Below are 17,430 nucleotides of genomic sequence, written 5' to 3'. Positions count from 1 at the left end.
TTATCTACAGATTAAAAATGAAAACTATGTTAAAACAACATTAAAGCATTAGAACCAGATCTCAGCCTGGCACAAATCATCTTTGGGCCTGAGAGCTAAAGGAATGAACAGAGAAGCTATTATTTTGTTTGAGACAGAAAAAGAGTAAATCTTCGGAGTATCCTGGTCCAATATCCATCCAGTTAGAGGATCTCTAGTGAATAGATCTTCCTGTCTGACCAACTTCACACTTTTACCATTGAAGGCAAACCAGCATCACTTGCATCAGAATGGTCCAATTGCAAAGTAATAGGAATAATCAAAGGGAGTATCACATATGTTTAGGTCCACAATGTCCAGTATTGAACACTTAACTGATCCTGTTCACAGAAACATACAGTATTGACTCATCAGTGTCATGGCCGTGGTCACAGACATTGGGCATTATGGAACTCAGTCACTATTCCTAAACTTTCCCTTCAGTTTTTTTCTAGCCTTTTATTTCGTATTGTTAGTAAAGATATGTCAATCTTGTGTTTATTGGATCAATGCCAAATTTTAAAGATTTATTTATTTACTTGAAAGTCAGATTTACACAGAGAGAGAAAGAGTGGCAGAGAGAGAGAGAGAGAGAGAGAGAGAGAGAGAGAGAGAGAGAGTCTTCCATCCACTGGTTCACTCCCCAGTTGGCCACAACAGCTGGAGCTGCACCAATCCGAAGCCAGGAGTCAGGAGCATCTTCCGGGTCTCTCATGCGGGTGCAGGGGCTCAAGGAGTTGGGCCATCTTCTACTGCTTTTCCAAGCCATAGCAGAGAGCTGGATCAGAAGTGGAGCAGCCAGGACTCGAACTGGCACCCATATGGGATGCCGGCACTGAGGGGATGGCTTTACCCATTACGCCATAGCGCCTGCCCCGATATAGTCACTTTTATATCTTGGTGTAGATGAAGATATGCAGCGTAAAAGAGGAAGTGGCCCAGATCATCCTATCATTGCTTGCACTTTTTGCCTATCCCTCTCCCTCCCCTCATCCCATCCCACCAACTATCAATTGGAAATACATATTTAGGAGTCAGTAAAGCTAAAGAAAAAAAATTGCTTAAATTCTAAAGCTTCATCAGGTAATTTAATTACCTTTGTCAGGTTAATATTTTCTCAACTATAACTGATTGTTAGACGTGATCACGTGACTTGAGGACATTAAACAATATTATTTATGTGTTTTGTATGTGTGTGCACCTTACATCTGGACCTTTTAATTGTTACCCATTAAAACAATCACATAGAATTTCCTTTAGATTTGCATGTGTGTGTGAATGAATAAGCAGAAGAATAGCATTGTAACACTAGTTTTTTATATTTAGTATAATTTCATTTTGGGTAATTTTGGCTAGTGAAGTAATATATAAATACATTTCTTTGTTTAAAATGATAACTTAAAAATGCTGTAACTAAAGCAATTTCCTTTATCTAATAATCCTAATTCTCACCCACCACAGAAGTATCAATTACTGCTTCTTCTATACATATTATTGTGTATCCTGTTGGTATTTGTTTTACAATAAAGGCATTATACTTTATGTGTCATTCTATTGTTTTGTTTGATTTTCATTCAAAAACTTGTCTTGACAATCTTCCAATCCATACACTATCAATCTCTCTATTGATCTTCTCCATACTAAGCAATAATACAAAAATAGCATATTTTAAAGTCATTTTGCTACTAACTTAACATTTGCATTAATGCCAGTCTTTCCTTACAATGAACAATGCTGGAGGGGATGTCATTGTACATGGCTTACTTTCCATAAGTGCGTGCTTCCCTGTGACAGAACCTGATAAGTGTTGGTGCTATATCAGAGTACCCAGATTTTTAATTTCAATAACTATCACTCAATAGACCGCACTTCAGCCATTGTGCCAATTCACACTTCTAGTAGCTGTATATAGAACACTGTACCCCATATACATTGCCAACATATTTTATTCTAATAAACCTTGTATTAAACAATTAAGAAGTTACAATAACAGATTTGTAAAAGCAGGCAAGAGAGGCTTAAAGCACTCTGAATGATGAGCCTGACTTGAGGATGTCTATCTGGGAGAAGAAAATTATGAACAAAAACATACAGGTATCTTCAGAGATTTCAAAGCCCCACACAGTAGCTCCTAGAACATAAAACCAGGGCTGAAGTACCTAAGAAGAAATGATAGAGGCATATTAATATGAAGTCAATGAAGCTTCAGATTTCAGAATGAATTTACTTGCATAGGCCAAGACGTGGGAACAATCCACACAATTTTTCATATTCTCAGATTCTTTTATAAAATTTGTAAAGTAAGATTTTTAGCTCAGAAGGTTAAGATCAATTACTCTTTGCTAACTTCATTTCTATAAAATTAGTCCTTGTGTCAGATGAATTTAGAATACCAGTATGGATTTTTTTAATTTGAGTAAGGGGAAGTTAGTTTGTACATACATTTAATGTGGAATTGTTAGTATACATTTTTGCAATACACCATCACTTTTGCAAATGATTAAACCCTAGCTCATTTACATAGGCAAGTAAGTGTTAAGAGTTGGTTTTTGTAACTGAAATGCAAATGATCATAGAAGTATTGATATTACAGTTATAGTTTGGATATGATTTTACTCTCCAAGTCATGTGGATGTTTGAATTACATATTAATTCATATTAACTGTTAGTGGACTAATGTTAACAATTGGTGAGGGCCAGTGCCGTGGCGCAGTAGGTCAATCCTCTGCCTGCGGCGCCAGCATCCCATATGGGCACTGGTTCTAGTCCCTCTGCTCCTCTTCCAATCCAGCTCTCTGCTGTGGCCTGGAAAAGCAATAGAAGATGGCCCAAGTCCTTGGGTCCCTGCACCCAAATGGGATACCATGAAGAAGCACCTGGCTCCTGGCTTCTGATTGGCGCAGCTCCGGCTGTTGTGGCCATTTAGGAATGAACAGAAGAACTTTCTCTCTGTCTCTCCCTCTCACTGTCTGTAACTCTACCTCTCAAATAAATAAATAAAATCATTTAATAAAATTTAAAAAATGGTGGATTAAGAGTGGCAACTTGGGGGCAGGCTCCATGGCTCACTTGGTTAATCCTCTGCCTGCAATGCCGGCATCCCATATGGGCGCCAAGTTCTAGTCCTGGTTGCTCCTCTTCCAGTCCAGCTCTCTGCTGTGGTCCAGGAGGGCAGTGGAGGATGGCCCAGGTACTTGGGACCCTGTACCCACATGGGAGATCAGTAGGAAGCACCTGGCTCCTAGCTTCAGATCGGCGGAGTGCTGGCAGTGGTGGCCATTTGGGGAGTGAACCAACAGAAGGAAGACCTTTCTCTCTGTCTCTCTCTCTCTCATATGACCTTGGAAGATATTTCTCTTGAAATGGTTGGTTTTATTTTATTTATATATTTATTATTTACTTACTTTTAAAATTTTATTTTCATTTTAATCAACAGGGATAGAGACAAAGTGACTACTTCCATTAACCATTTTACTCCTCACATGCCCCCAATAGCCAAGATTGGCCATTCCAAAATCAGATGCCTACAATTTATTCAAGGTCTTGCAAATGGGTGGCAGGAACCCAAGCACTTGAATGATTATCTACTTCTGAGGCTGCTCATAAGTATGACACTGGATCAGAAGCAGTATAGCTGGGACTGGAATCAGGCACTCCAATATGTGTTGTAGATATTCCGAGAGGCAACTTAGTTGCTGCTCCATTCACCTGCTCAAGAGAAGGTTGATTTAAAAGCTGAAGGTTGATTTTAAAGCTGTTCTCTCTGCTTCCTGGCTTGAGATTTAATCTACCTTCTGCATATCTTCTACCATGTACCATTCTCAGGTAAGTGGGGCCACCCAATCTTGGACTATGAACCTCCAAAATTTGAACTGAAAGATGCTCCTTCTTTCCTAAACAACTTCTCTGGGGAATTTACTACATAGTAATAAAATGTGATTAATTTAGTATGTATAATAATCAATAGATTGCTATTTCCTTAACTTTAAGTCAGTATAGACCAAACACCATTATCTACATGCAACTCTAACTTCTGCCCCTCTACCTGACTCTAACAAACATTTGCTGTCCTTTTGTCCAATACATCCAAAATGTTCTCGTTGTCATTTCAGGTGATACCTTTGCCAACACAGCTCTTTCCTTTACTTCTGTACTGGTTCTTATGATGTGAAGGAAAGCACATTGAAATAGATGATATAGATGCCTTAATATGCCTTTACCAAGAGGGCATCTTTCAGAAATTGGTCAATTTGTATCATCAATTCAAGGAGGATTTTATGTTTGTCAATGCATGCATACATATATACAGACACACACACAATTTGAAATTCCCTGATATCTTATAACCTGATTATGAAAATGCTTGAGAAATGTTTACTCAAATTTGACAACAATCTTAACAATTTACATGACATTGATGACAAGGTAAGATGCTAAGAGAAAATGTAATAAACCAACAATGATTAAACACATTTCCATCAGCCTTGCTAAAGGAAAGACTGAGAAATCTTCTTAATCGCTCTATGAACAAAGGATATGACAATGCTACAAAAAAGTTGTCATATGAAAAGGTGATCACAGGGTCAACAGTTAAAAAATTTGAAGAGAAAAGTAGGTAGACCTACCAGGAAGTAAATAAATAAATATCTTATTATAAATTTAGTTATACCATTTTTCTGGGTTTTATCCATTTTATTTTTTTTTAACATTTGTCTCATTTATTTGAAAGGCAGAGTTACTGAGAGAGAGAAAGGGAGAGAGAAAATGAAAGATCTTCCATCTGCTGGTTCACTCCCTAAATGGCTACAGTGGTTGGGACTAGGCCAGGCTGAAGCCACGAGTTGGGAGATTCATCCAGGTCTCCCATGTGGGTGCAGGGGCCCAAGGGTTTGGGAGGGCTTCAGCTACTTTCCTGGTGCATTAGCAGGGAGATGGATGGGAAGTGGCATGTCAGGGACTCAAGACAGTGCCCATATGTAATGCCAACATTGCAGGTGGCAGCTTAATCCATTAAGCCACAATGACGGCCCCTGGATTTTAGCCATTTTAAATAAAAACAGAGTTGAAACTTGTACTCAGGCACTCTAAAATGATACCAGATGTGGCTTGACAGCTGTAACACAAGTCCCCACCCCCACAGAATTTTTAAGAATGTGTATTGCCGTCTCCAGATTCAGTGAGCCTCACATTTCTAGAGTTAACTATAATCTTGGTCAATAAGTAAGAAATTTAAAAGAAAACTTGAGACTGTTGAGAAGTGCAAATTGTGTAACTCTTAATGCTGCTCTGTTTCTCAAAACGAAAAAGATCCTAAGAGAAAATATCAATCAGACCTAATGACTCTTTACATCAAAAAAGAAAGGAGAAAGAGGGAATTGAAGAGGAAGAGAAGAAGGAAGGAAAGGAGAAAGAGTAAAGGGTAGGAGGAGAATGAAGAGGAATCAATAAAGGAAGAAGAGGAAGAGAGAGGAAGAGGAAGGAAACATGCTAATCTTATATCTGCACTGTTTACTAGAATGAGATTAAAATTTTCATTCTAAGAAAATGCAGATCATAAAAATGATACGTGACTGCATAAGACAGAGGTGTCCAAGTTTGCACACATAGCAAGCTACCAAGTGTTCTCTTTTCCCCAATTTAGACATTACTCAAAACTCACAAGTTCAGAGTAAAGTAGCACCCTGTTCCCCTGGCATTCACTCTGGTTTGCCTTTGGCAAAACGCTACTTCTTATAAGAGGAGAGAAAAAAAAGATTTTCTAAAGCATGTTTGAAAAGGCCCAAGGGCTCTTGAATATCAAATAGCTCATATTAAACAACATGGATGATTGAAGTGTAAATGAATAAAAAACATGGATTTTTTTCTTTTCCTTTACACTAAATTTTTTTAAAAAGCTAAGAGAAGATAGAGCTAAATATCTGAAAAAATATTCTGAAATGTTTGATGAACAAAACCTAACTACACTTATCTAAGCACACAAAATGTATGTGCATATATAGAAAAATATGGATATATGTATAAAGACAGAACTAGGTTGCATTTATTTTACAGTCTGAAAAGACTTTGATGATGAAAATGTTGTGATAAATGTTGATAGAATGGGGGGTGTTTTCTGTTATTCTGTTTCAGCTGTGAATAACAATGTATCATATCAACTTTTTTTTTGTTCAAAATAGTATTTGCAACTATAGTAAGTCAGTCTCAGATCTGATCTTTTTTTAACACTATTACCACCATCATCATCCTCTATTTGTTTTCTTGCTGTTTAGTTGGAAGCTGTCCAACCTTCTAGGTTGGACAGTTTAATGCAAATACTGGCTTTAGGCTTCCTACCACAAATGGACAGCTTTCTTTATATTAAGCTTACAGTAAGTATACAGATGTGCAAATGTGCATACACGCATAGGCCCACACACATTAAAGAGACACACAGAGGACATATCCATTAGACAATATATCAAGCTGCTAAATCCAGGTACACAGACTTCCCCAAAGACTTTCTGAATTCTTACTATTTTTGGAGCTAGCAATAAGCAACACTCTTCGAGCATTCTTTGCTTTTCCCTTTAATCTTATACATTTTAGAATGACACATGACACAGAGGATAGAAGACAGACATCAATTTTTGAATCATTAAAAATTTGGAAAAATTTAACTCATCAAAGTGTCTATGTGTTTTCAAAACATAGCTTTTGTCCTCAGTGTCCTATGTCTTAATCACCATGTGGGTCATCTTGATCACAATTTCAAAGTTTCATTTATGTCTCAGACTTTTCTTTAAGTTTCTCTTTTTTTGTATGAACTAAAATGATTTTTAATCTTGTTCTCATCAGAGACAGTATTCAAAGATATACGCGAGTGTTTTTGGTATTCAAGATGACTAGAATTGTGGGATGCTGCAATGCGATGGGTTTTAGCTAGACTGTCTGCAATGAGGGGGTGATCTTTCACAAGAAAAGATTTGTTTGCTATTATGTTATTTTTGGATGCTCCAGTGGACATTTCTGTAAGCGAAGAAGCAGCTTATTATTGCATAACGCTAGAAACCAACTCAATTTAAGATTTTAAACTTCGGGCCAGCGCCGCGGCTCAACAGGCTAATCCTCCGCCTTGTGGCGTCGGCACACCGGGTTCTAGTCCCGGTCGGGGTGCCAGGGTGCCGGATTCTGTCCCGGTTGCCCCTCTTCCAGGCCAGCTCTCTGCTATGGCCTGGGAGTGCAGTGGAGGATGGCCCAAGTGCTTGGGCCCTGCACCCCATGGGAGAGCAGGAAAAAGTACCTGGCTCCTGCCTTCCAATCACCGAGGTGTGCCGGCCACAGCGCGGCTGCGGCTGCCATTGGAGGGTGAACCAATGGAAAAAGGAAGACCTTTCTCTCTGTCTGTCTCTCTCTCTCACTGTCCACTCTGCCTGTCAAAAAAAAAAAAAAAGATTTTAAACTGAGAATTTTTTTCTGAGTAATATGTATGAAAATGCCTATAAATGCAATTACTGTGAAAATTGGGTATTTATAATACCTCTTTTTTTATTTTGAACTCTACCAAGAGTTGTCATTGTTCCAGTAAATCATTCACTGCTGGTTGTACTACTGGTGTCATTTGAGTTGTCTAGAAAAAATACCCTTATCAGTCTTCACTTGAAGCTGTCACCAACACAGTACAACTGACCTCTCACTGTGACTTTGGAGGTCATGTTGAATGGGCATTTACAAATATAATAATTCAATGTGCAATCATTTTTCTTTTTTTAAATTCTCTTACTGTTATTTATCCTCTCTATATATACACATATATTACTTTAAAGTTATGGTCTATGTAGGCTAAATTGTCTTTGATCTTGTACCAAGATTTAAAGGGGCAATATAAATTGTTGTAACAGCAGGGCAATGAGTCTGGTAGGAGTGAGAGTCTCTGCTCACAATTAAACCTTGATTTGCCCAAGGATGTTGGTTCTCCAAAAGTCCTCTCATTTTTTTTTTCTCTCATCTCTAATTTCATGCCTTCAGATTAAAGGATCTTTTCCTTATTATTGTTGGCAACAATAAACTCATGGAAACATTCTGCTTTATTCCTGGGGTATTTTAGTTCCTGGTTCATTCTCATTGCATCCCATCCTTTCATTTCATCCTGCATGATAATTTCCATATCCACCAGGATGATGTCTCCAATACTCTGTCCTCTGGGTTTTTGGCAATCCTTCTGCATAGGTCTTGAATTTTTCGTTACTTCTGCTACTGGTAGCCATTTTGGACATCTTGTACCTTATCAAAACAATTGACCCACTCCCTCTCTACCTTCCATTCTAAGTACTCCATTCTTAGGATCATCACTCACCTTTCTAGATTACACACTATCATCACTCACCTTTCCAGATTAAATCTATCATCACCCATCTTTCCAGATTAGATTCTATCTGTCATAATTAATAGGTCTTTGAGTTCCTACAGACCTACAATTTGTTGAATCTGCCACCTTTCCAGTGTCCCACATTCCTTTCCCATTTCTCTATTTCTTTCCTTCTTTAGTTTAGATTTGTCTTCATTATTCCTTCATTACTACTTCATTATTACTTCTATGTACACCCTCTCAATTTCTGATTTCTTTCTCTTTATCTTTATCTGGCAAAAATCTAAACATGATTAAGTCCAATTACCACTGACTCTGACCCCTAGAGTAAAAAAAAAAACACACACACATATACACATAATGATGCTAATTAATATCACATTAAATTTGTGACCATAAGTATCACATGGATCCTTGAATGTGAGTGACAGAATAAAATATTTCACTTTCTTTCAATGTTTCCTGTGCCAAAAGTATACTTTCTCCAGATGTTCACATGGTTTGCTTTGCCACTTCTTTCTCTACTCAATAGCACAATATCAGTGAAAACTATTTGATCTTTCTTCTCGACATAGTGCACCTCGACTACAACAGGCATTTCTTAACCCTGTTTTAGCTTCCTTCTAACATTTTTATTATCTGACATACTATGTGCTCTACCAGCTTATATAATGTGACTCTACCAACCATGCATTTTTAAATTATTTAAAAAGAAAAAATCAAAAAGAAGCTTGATGAAAAGAAAGCTTTCTTCCCTAGCATCTTAGTTCATAGCATCTATGTTGCTTTGGCCATTTGCTTGGCAAATAAAAGAACAGTGTTAGGTTTCTAGGATGAAGAGATCTATTTCCTTATTTCCTTTCTAAAATCATCTCAATTACTCTGTGGCTTAGTCTCAAGGAGCTTCATGGAACAAACTATGAATGAGCACATCATGAAAAGTTTCAAGTCTTTCACATATTATTGATGTCTTCTTATTGTATTATAATACTCTCTTTTCTCAGTGCTGTCCATTGTTTTCACTATAATAATCTGTAACATATAATATGAAAATCAACTTCCCTAATAAGTAGAGGAAATATTTTGATGGTACTTTCCTGCTACAGACATACTTTGGCATTCTGTAATACATGCTACCACCAATTAATTTGTATGGAAATTAATCATAATTTTTCCAAACTTCCCATCCTATTTTACCTTGCTATTTGAATTTAAGATACTAAATTACTTAATATTTTACAATATTATATATAATGTATCACATTATAGTATATAGTATTACATTATTATACTTCCATGGGATTAAAATGAGATATCTGTTTGGGAAGGCATAGAAGATACCATGGGATTGGTGGAGGTAATGGTATGAAAAAGAATGAGAGTGGAAAAGCATATGGTTTCTGCAGATGGTCATTTGGGAAAGAAGTCTGTATGATAGAAGACTCCAAAATTGAAGGCAATAAGCTGGGTGGTCCACAGAATGTTAATGCAGAGTCATTCACAGAAAATGTACCACAAGGATGGCCCATTAATACAAAAGCCAAGAAGCAGAAAAGAGCTAGGAGATTTGGGAACAAAGCAAGAAATTAGAAACAGAGAATTAAATGATGTGTAGGATCAAATTTAGAGTAAAAGGAGAAAGAGATCACAATAAGAAAAAGAAATTTAGATTTGGGGTACATCTTACAAACAGCAACTGTGGTGCTCCTTCCAGTGGTGGGTAACCAGGTCCTATGAGGTGATAGAATGATGTCTTCATTGCATTAGAATCATACATGTACAAGTTACTTGGGGAAGAGAGTCATTGCATTAGAATCATACAAGTACAAGTTACTTGGGGAAGATAGTCATTAATGAATGCATGAGCCCTACCAGATGCCTAGGACTATAGAGCACATTAAAGTTTTGATAAAGAAGCATAATGACAGCATCTTTCTTCATAAGAAGTTTATAATTTAGTTAGAAAGGCAAGCATTGAACATGGCACAAATAATCAGCAAACTAGCTAGAATATAACATAAAGCTTAAATCCCATGAATAGGCAATAAGCTAGACGGGTTATCATATTTGACAGTGTCCAAGTTATAGGACATGTAGGAACTCTCCTGAGTAGAGAGAACAGATGGCTCAGATAATAAAGTTGACCCTACACCCCAGAGAAGGATAATCCAGTTTAAGGGAGAATACAAAAGTCGTCAACATGCAGATTATATTTCCTATTGAATTTACTGCCTCAGAAATACTTGGTGCTATTGATAGTATAACTTCCAGGTGGCATGTCATCCTGGTGACCATTGATTGAGCTGATATTCTATGCAAGGCAATGTAATAACCACCAAAAACAAGATCTAGCACTGTGGAATGGCAGGAACTAGATCAGCATGCTGGACATCACATGAACAAACTGAAATGTGGACAGGAACATGGATAATAATCTAACATGGTCACCATGCTGCATGGATCCCGAGATGGTAAAAGAAGTCTCAAATAAGATTTCTGAAATACCATTTAATGACACAACATGAGATGTGATATGCAAGGGAATTCCAAAGTGTTAAAGAAAAATAGAATTAAAAGAAAATGAATGTTTCTGTGGACTTTTTGAAGCCTCTCTCTTTCGTCATGCTTCCAAGGTTGTGTGTTTATGATCTGGTGTAAACATAAGACTGAGCTATTAATTAGTAGTCATTCTTTTTAAAAGACAGGCATGGAAGCACATTGATTGTGTGGGGCAGACAAAAACAATAAAAGCACAAATGTAAAAAGGTATGTGGGTTAGAACTAACAGTGAATATTCCATGAAGAAATATGGCTTGAGGTTAACTTTGAAGGATGAGTGGAAGCATAAAGGCTACAGGAATAGGGCATGGAAAGATAAGATTCAAGACTCTCAGGCAGAGAGCAGGGTATAAGCATCTTCAAATGAAACATGAGAGGATATTAAAGCCAGCATGGAAATTAAATGGCAAGAAGGCTTAGCTGGTGAATAGCAAGGGTAGCCAGATTGCTGATTCATTTTTAGACAGATCTAGGTTGGACCTAACTCCTCCTCAGTTCTAATCAGCCTGGTTGGGTGAACCCTGTGCTCAGGCAGGTGCATAAAAGCTCCTAAAGTAAACCCATACACAGTCATTAAGAAAATGAACCAAGTCCCAAGGGAAGCATTGTGATATACAGTGTCTGAGCTTCTCCAATATCCTTATGTAATAAGGTGCCTTATAAATGTTATTAGCTGCAGGTTTTATGGCAAATTTTATGCCATTTTGATTATGATGCCGCTGGATGACAGCTAGTTTACGTTGCTTAAACATCCTCCGTATCTAATGTCGAAAGGAAGCTAATTAGCTATAACCATGAAAATGGCTGTGTCATGTGAAAAGGAAACTATGTAGAGTAAATTTCTTTGCTCCAGGATTGAGAATGTTATACAATGATTACCTTCAATTTTAAAACATTTACGCAAGCTAAAAGTCACAGAAAGGAAATTAAAAAATGAGAATATAACTGTTGTTTTCTAAATACATTTTATTTGTACCAGCCTTTCATGACCCAAATTCTTTAATAGTTTATAGCCTAATGAATCACTTTCTCTCGGTCACCCATTCCATGTGGTTGTATGTTTATTAATGTTTCCTGATGGATCATCAGTCCATATTTCTTTAGAACATCCTCGACAACATATTCAGAACATTATTTAAGACTCATTATTCACTGAAATAAAACATGCAAAAGCACAAGTTGGGTAGCGGGGATATTTTATTAGAGTGTGCTGTATCCTAAGTCCCTCATCAACATAAAACACTGTAAAGAGTCTATAAATCTAATTAAGGGCATTAGAATAAGAAAAAATCACTGAGTAGTTAGTTAGGATAGGCAAACCTTATGCAGAAGCAAATTCTTAGTTGCAATCATAAATGGCAATTGAAAAACTCTCATTACTTTTAACACTTAAATACAGAATTGACATAGGTGGTATTTACCACTCAACAGGCACTGGAAACAGGTAAACGCTAATTCTCCTTTTGTTGTAGTGCCTAAATATTTTATCCAGGAAAAGGCAACATTAAAAACCAGAGGCATTAATTGGAGAGTTTTTCATATGTCATTTAAAAAGGCACTTGTTGGAAGAGAAAAATATTTTGGTTTGTTCATGGGCAATGACACTGACCATGTGAGGGTCAACTGATCTGACATTGCAGGCAGGTGGGTAGAGGGGGGGAGGGACGGGGATTATTCTGGTTTTGAGACATTCAGTAAAGATGATAATGGACCAAGCTTTCAAGACAGACTCTCTCCTGCTACAAGTTTGCTTTTGAAAAACCCAGAATGAAAACCAGCAGTCTATGTCCTCCCTATGGCTCTCCACCATGTTTTATTTTTTATCAGTGTGTTAATATTTTTAAGCCAATGCTTAAAAATTTGGAGATAAAACATCATAAATCCACTTGCAGGCTTCTTGTAAAAATTCAGCCAAACAGCCTGTATTCCTGTATGGCAAGGAACAGTTCCCCCATGGATGAGCCCTGTGCTCTCCAGCCAGCTGCCCTTCGCCACCCTTCCCCAATATGGCATGATACAGGGTTTTATGAGCTCCTGACCCTGAAGGAGGACTTCCTTCAGGAAATGAGGGACTCTTTGACCCACATTTGATAGCTGAAAGGAACACTCACATAAATCCTCTCTGAACAGAGAATAATGTTTACTAGCGACCCTTTGACTTCCCATATATGGGGAGCCAGTTGAAAATTTCTTTCTGAAGAGAAAATTATATTAACAGTGTATGCCCATCTGCTATTGAGGTCATCATGCCTTATTGGATTCTTCATCAGCAGCAGAAGCAAGTATCTAAACTTTAGAAAACTAATAAGAAAATGCGACCATCTAACAGATGTCTTTTTAGCCTGAATCCCTGTGTTACAATGACATTTTCTCAGGGTGATTAAGATTGAAGTCACCTAATTTGCTTAATTTTCATTTTAGGCATCTTGCCCTTAAAGTGTTCTGTCTCACAGAAACTTCAGGGGTCTGGCATTCCACAGATATTGATGGATCATTTGGAATCATTCCCATCATGCCAAAAATGAACTCCATTCCAAGAGCAAGGGAGTTTATCTGATGATTTCAGGTGGATCTCTTTTGGATAGAGAGAGTGAGTTCAGGGAGCCTCAGGCAAGGAAAAAATGAGAGTTAATGAAGAGGAGAAAGAAGCACAGAGAGGAAACTCTATGGTACCAAGAGCAGTGAGTTACTTGTGACCCTTCTATTCACCTACTTCTGCATGCCCTTGAGCGTTATCAGACATCACCATACCCCTCTGTTTAAGTTGCTGCACAGCTCACCAGAGAATGACTGGTCCCATAGAATACATTTTCAGTTCCCTTTTATTCACAGAACAAATGGAGTAGAAGACTCCTATATACCTTTGCTTCCAGTTCCGTCACTCTCAGAAATTGCCAAAAGTGGCTTTTGAATACATACCTGTGGTTAAAAAAAATACTAAATCACATTGCAGCACAAGGTCTTCTGATTCAGTTTATTCATTGAAATACGCTGATTCGCCAAATTTGACACAAAAATATACTAAACACTTCATTTGTGTGATATGTAGTTAACCAGTGGGTAAGAAATTAAACCAAAGAACTTAGTATTTTATTTAAATTTTGACCTGGCTTCCTAACTTAATATCCCTCCCAAAATGAGCAGTTTAGTTATCTAAGAATCACGTATATAGCTTGACATTTCATTCACTTCCATTCATTTATTATGTGGAAGGTACATGTGTAGCAGTGTAGCAAATTCAAGAATGACTGGATCCGCATCTCAAAGAACTTACCATGCCATGCTGAAATAAAACGTATATACAAATCATCATTACATCAGGCAAAATATAATAGGTGCCATATAATCAACCCAAAACAAAAACACTAGTATTTTATAATAGAAGTCCGACCTTACTACAATATGTGACACAAAGTAAAATGTATGAATGTTGAATAAATGAATGAATCAGAAAACACAGGTTGCAAATGAATTGTCTTGTGGTAATGTCTTATGGAGCGGCTGAAACCAGTGCCGTCTGTGAAGGTTTAAATTTTCAGAGATTCAATCTCTGTAAGCAATGTCTGGAGAAAAATGTGTGAAATATTTGGGGGAGAATGAGTAAATAAATTTGGCTTTAATAAGAAAATTGGTAAAACATAATGGAATACAATAGTAGGCCTTCACATGGGGCAGTAAATTAGAGATCATTTGTGGATATGATAGTTATTATTCAAAACAAAGACAAGCTTGACAAAGAAGGAAAGGTCAAGCTTATATCAAGTCTGCATTAAAAAATTTTGGCAACAGCCTATAAGCGGACACCTAAATATGAGTTTACTAAAAAAGGTTTATGGAAAATGGAAATAAAAGATAAGGGTTTTTTTTGTAGCAAATTTTTGAAATCCATGTATACTTTTATTTTTTTATAAAAACTATGCATTTTCCATGAATTTTCTGAATATCACTTCTATGTTTGTGGTTTATTTTTCCTTTCTCTTTGCTATGACATCACGCAGAACACAAAAGACAGCAATATGTGTATCAAACAATCAACCATAGAAATATGCTTAGAATATACTTGCTATACCCTAACTCTTCCCATGGTGTTGCTGCATGTTTGCTTTTATAAATTGGTCAGCTAAACTTTTTTTTTAAGATTTATCTATTTATTTGAAAGGGAGAGTTACAGAGAGGCAGAGGCAGAGCGAGAGAGAGACTGAGAGACAGAGAGACGGGGGAGGGGGGGTCTTCCATCCACTGGTTCACTCCCCAAATGGCCACAATGGCCTGAGCTGAGCTGATCTGAAGCCGAGAGCCAGGAGTTCTTGCAATTCTCCCACGTGGGTACAGGGGCACGAGGACTTGGGCCATTTTCTACTGCTTTCCCAGGCCATAGCAGAGAGCTGGTTCAGAAGTAGAGCCGCTGGGTCTCAGATCTGTGCCCATATAGGATGCTGGCACTGCAGGGGGCGACTTATCCCGGTATGCCACAGTACCGTCCCCCAGTCAACTTAACTTTTAAAATCATTCTAATGTGCTCCTTATCCTCATTGTAAATAATCAAATTGGACAATGAGTGCTATGCAACCACAATAGAGTATCAAATGTTAACTATTTAGCATAGTGTTTTATAGCTGTGTGTACACTTACACAGAATGGTCATTGTTTATTTGAGCAATTACTTCCAAATTGTATTTTAAGATTTTTTTCTTCCTTGGGAACCTTAGTGTCCTATTCAAAGTAATTAAAATAACCCTTCACAAGGTTAACCACTTAAATGTGACTTTTCAAATAAAGTAGAAAATCTATTGAGAGCAGAACAAGTGTAGAGGTACAAATCAGCAAAGGTAATTTTAAATTTTACACACCATCTCTTATAATCTTTGTCAATATTGTAAATTAAAACAGAAAAGTTTAGCAATGCAGTCACAAGAACAGCTGGAAGTTAGCTTGGTGAACTATTCGCATTCTCAGTGGTAGGTGAGATGTCCCCTTACTTATGATCATTGGTATTACTTTGTCACTTTGTGGGAAATGGGTTGCCTATCTCTGGTTGCAGCTTGTCAGGAAAATGTTTACTAATTTCTTCCAGCTGGTAATGAGACTCCTGTTCCATTTTTGGAAATAAAGATCTCTAGAGTTCTGACCAATTACTTCATTTTCAGCAAGACACCTTATTCATAATTTGCACAATCTTATGAATGAACCAAATACAAGTCTATTGTTGAATTTTAAGAGCCCTTTGCAAACATATTCCATGTCAATTTTGGCAAAATAATAAGAACTCTATGCATATATTCCATGTCAATTTTTCAGTGTCACACACTATGCTGCTCTCATCTGCATTATTATATTTTTCTTTCTTTCTAAATTTATTTTTTATTTTTAGTTAAATGATTCTTATTCTATTTAAAGATTCTTTCTAACATAAAATGTGTGCACTTTCAAACAAGAAATTTAATGAACAGAATTTAGAAATGTGTAGAGTGGTCTGTCTTTTAAATTCCTTAATAGCTTCCCCTTTTGTTTAATTATTTGGAGCATAAGTTCTGCTTTAAGTAAATATCAGAATTGACCCAATGAGGGACACAAATTCTCCAAAAGGAGAACGAGAATCCCAATTGCAATATATCCATTAAAATGTCCCCACAAACTGTTCCAATCTAAATTGTCTCAGACTGCTGTGTCTTTCCAGCCTTATTGATTTGAAAAATAACAAACAAGTATAAATGACATTTACAGCTCTTAATTGGTGTCATTAGCGGTTCTTATTATTCTGCAGGACAAGCACTAACCCTTTATTGAGAATTCAGTGATGCAGGTCTGCTTGGGACTCATCAGCCTTAAAGACAAGTAATAAAACAGCTGAGTGACTGACTTAGAGCCCTATTCATCAACAAAGGCCACAGGCAGCTGGGCCCTATTTTCCCTTGATTTGTTTTATGCAGTTATTTAGACCTTGGAACTCCAAAAAGAAAAAGGCACATCAATGGAAGGAGTCGGAATTGATTTCTCATACCCTCTGGACTTAGCAATCCAAGGGGCAAATTGTAGGGTTGCTAGTCTTTGCTCATTAATGGTTTCAACCAGACACAGGGAACAAAGGGTGTGTGAAGATGTGGACTTCCTGCCTTTCTGATCTTAGGTTATCTTTGGCATCCCCTAGGTTTCCACTGTGGAGTTAATGGCTTACGAAGGGGGTTTGGCTTTTAACAGGGCTCAGCGTCTAGCGTTGACTTTTCCAGGTTCAGCCACTGACTGTGGGACAATGTTTTGAATACATGGCTTTCCTGGTCTCCTGAAGTCATAACTGGCTTTCAGCAGAGCCATTAGCTGATTCCTATTGAAAAAGACTGAATTTCTTTAAGCTTTTCATGCTTCTGAGCCAGGTAAGAGACAGGAGAGAACTATATGGGCTTTTTAGGGCAGGTCGTCTCCTCAGGCTTTGAGAGCTCACTGACCTCTCTGTGCAGTGATCTATGGCTCCCAGACTCTTACTCTTGTGATTGCCTTTTGATTTAATTTGT

This window comes from Lepus europaeus, chromosome 9 (assembly GCF_033115175.1).
Source record: "Lepus europaeus isolate LE1 chromosome 9, mLepTim1.pri, whole genome shotgun sequence".
Taxonomy (NCBI): Eukaryota; Metazoa; Chordata; class Mammalia; order Lagomorpha; family Leporidae; genus Lepus; species Lepus europaeus.
Note: the sequence above shows the minus strand (reverse complement) of the source record.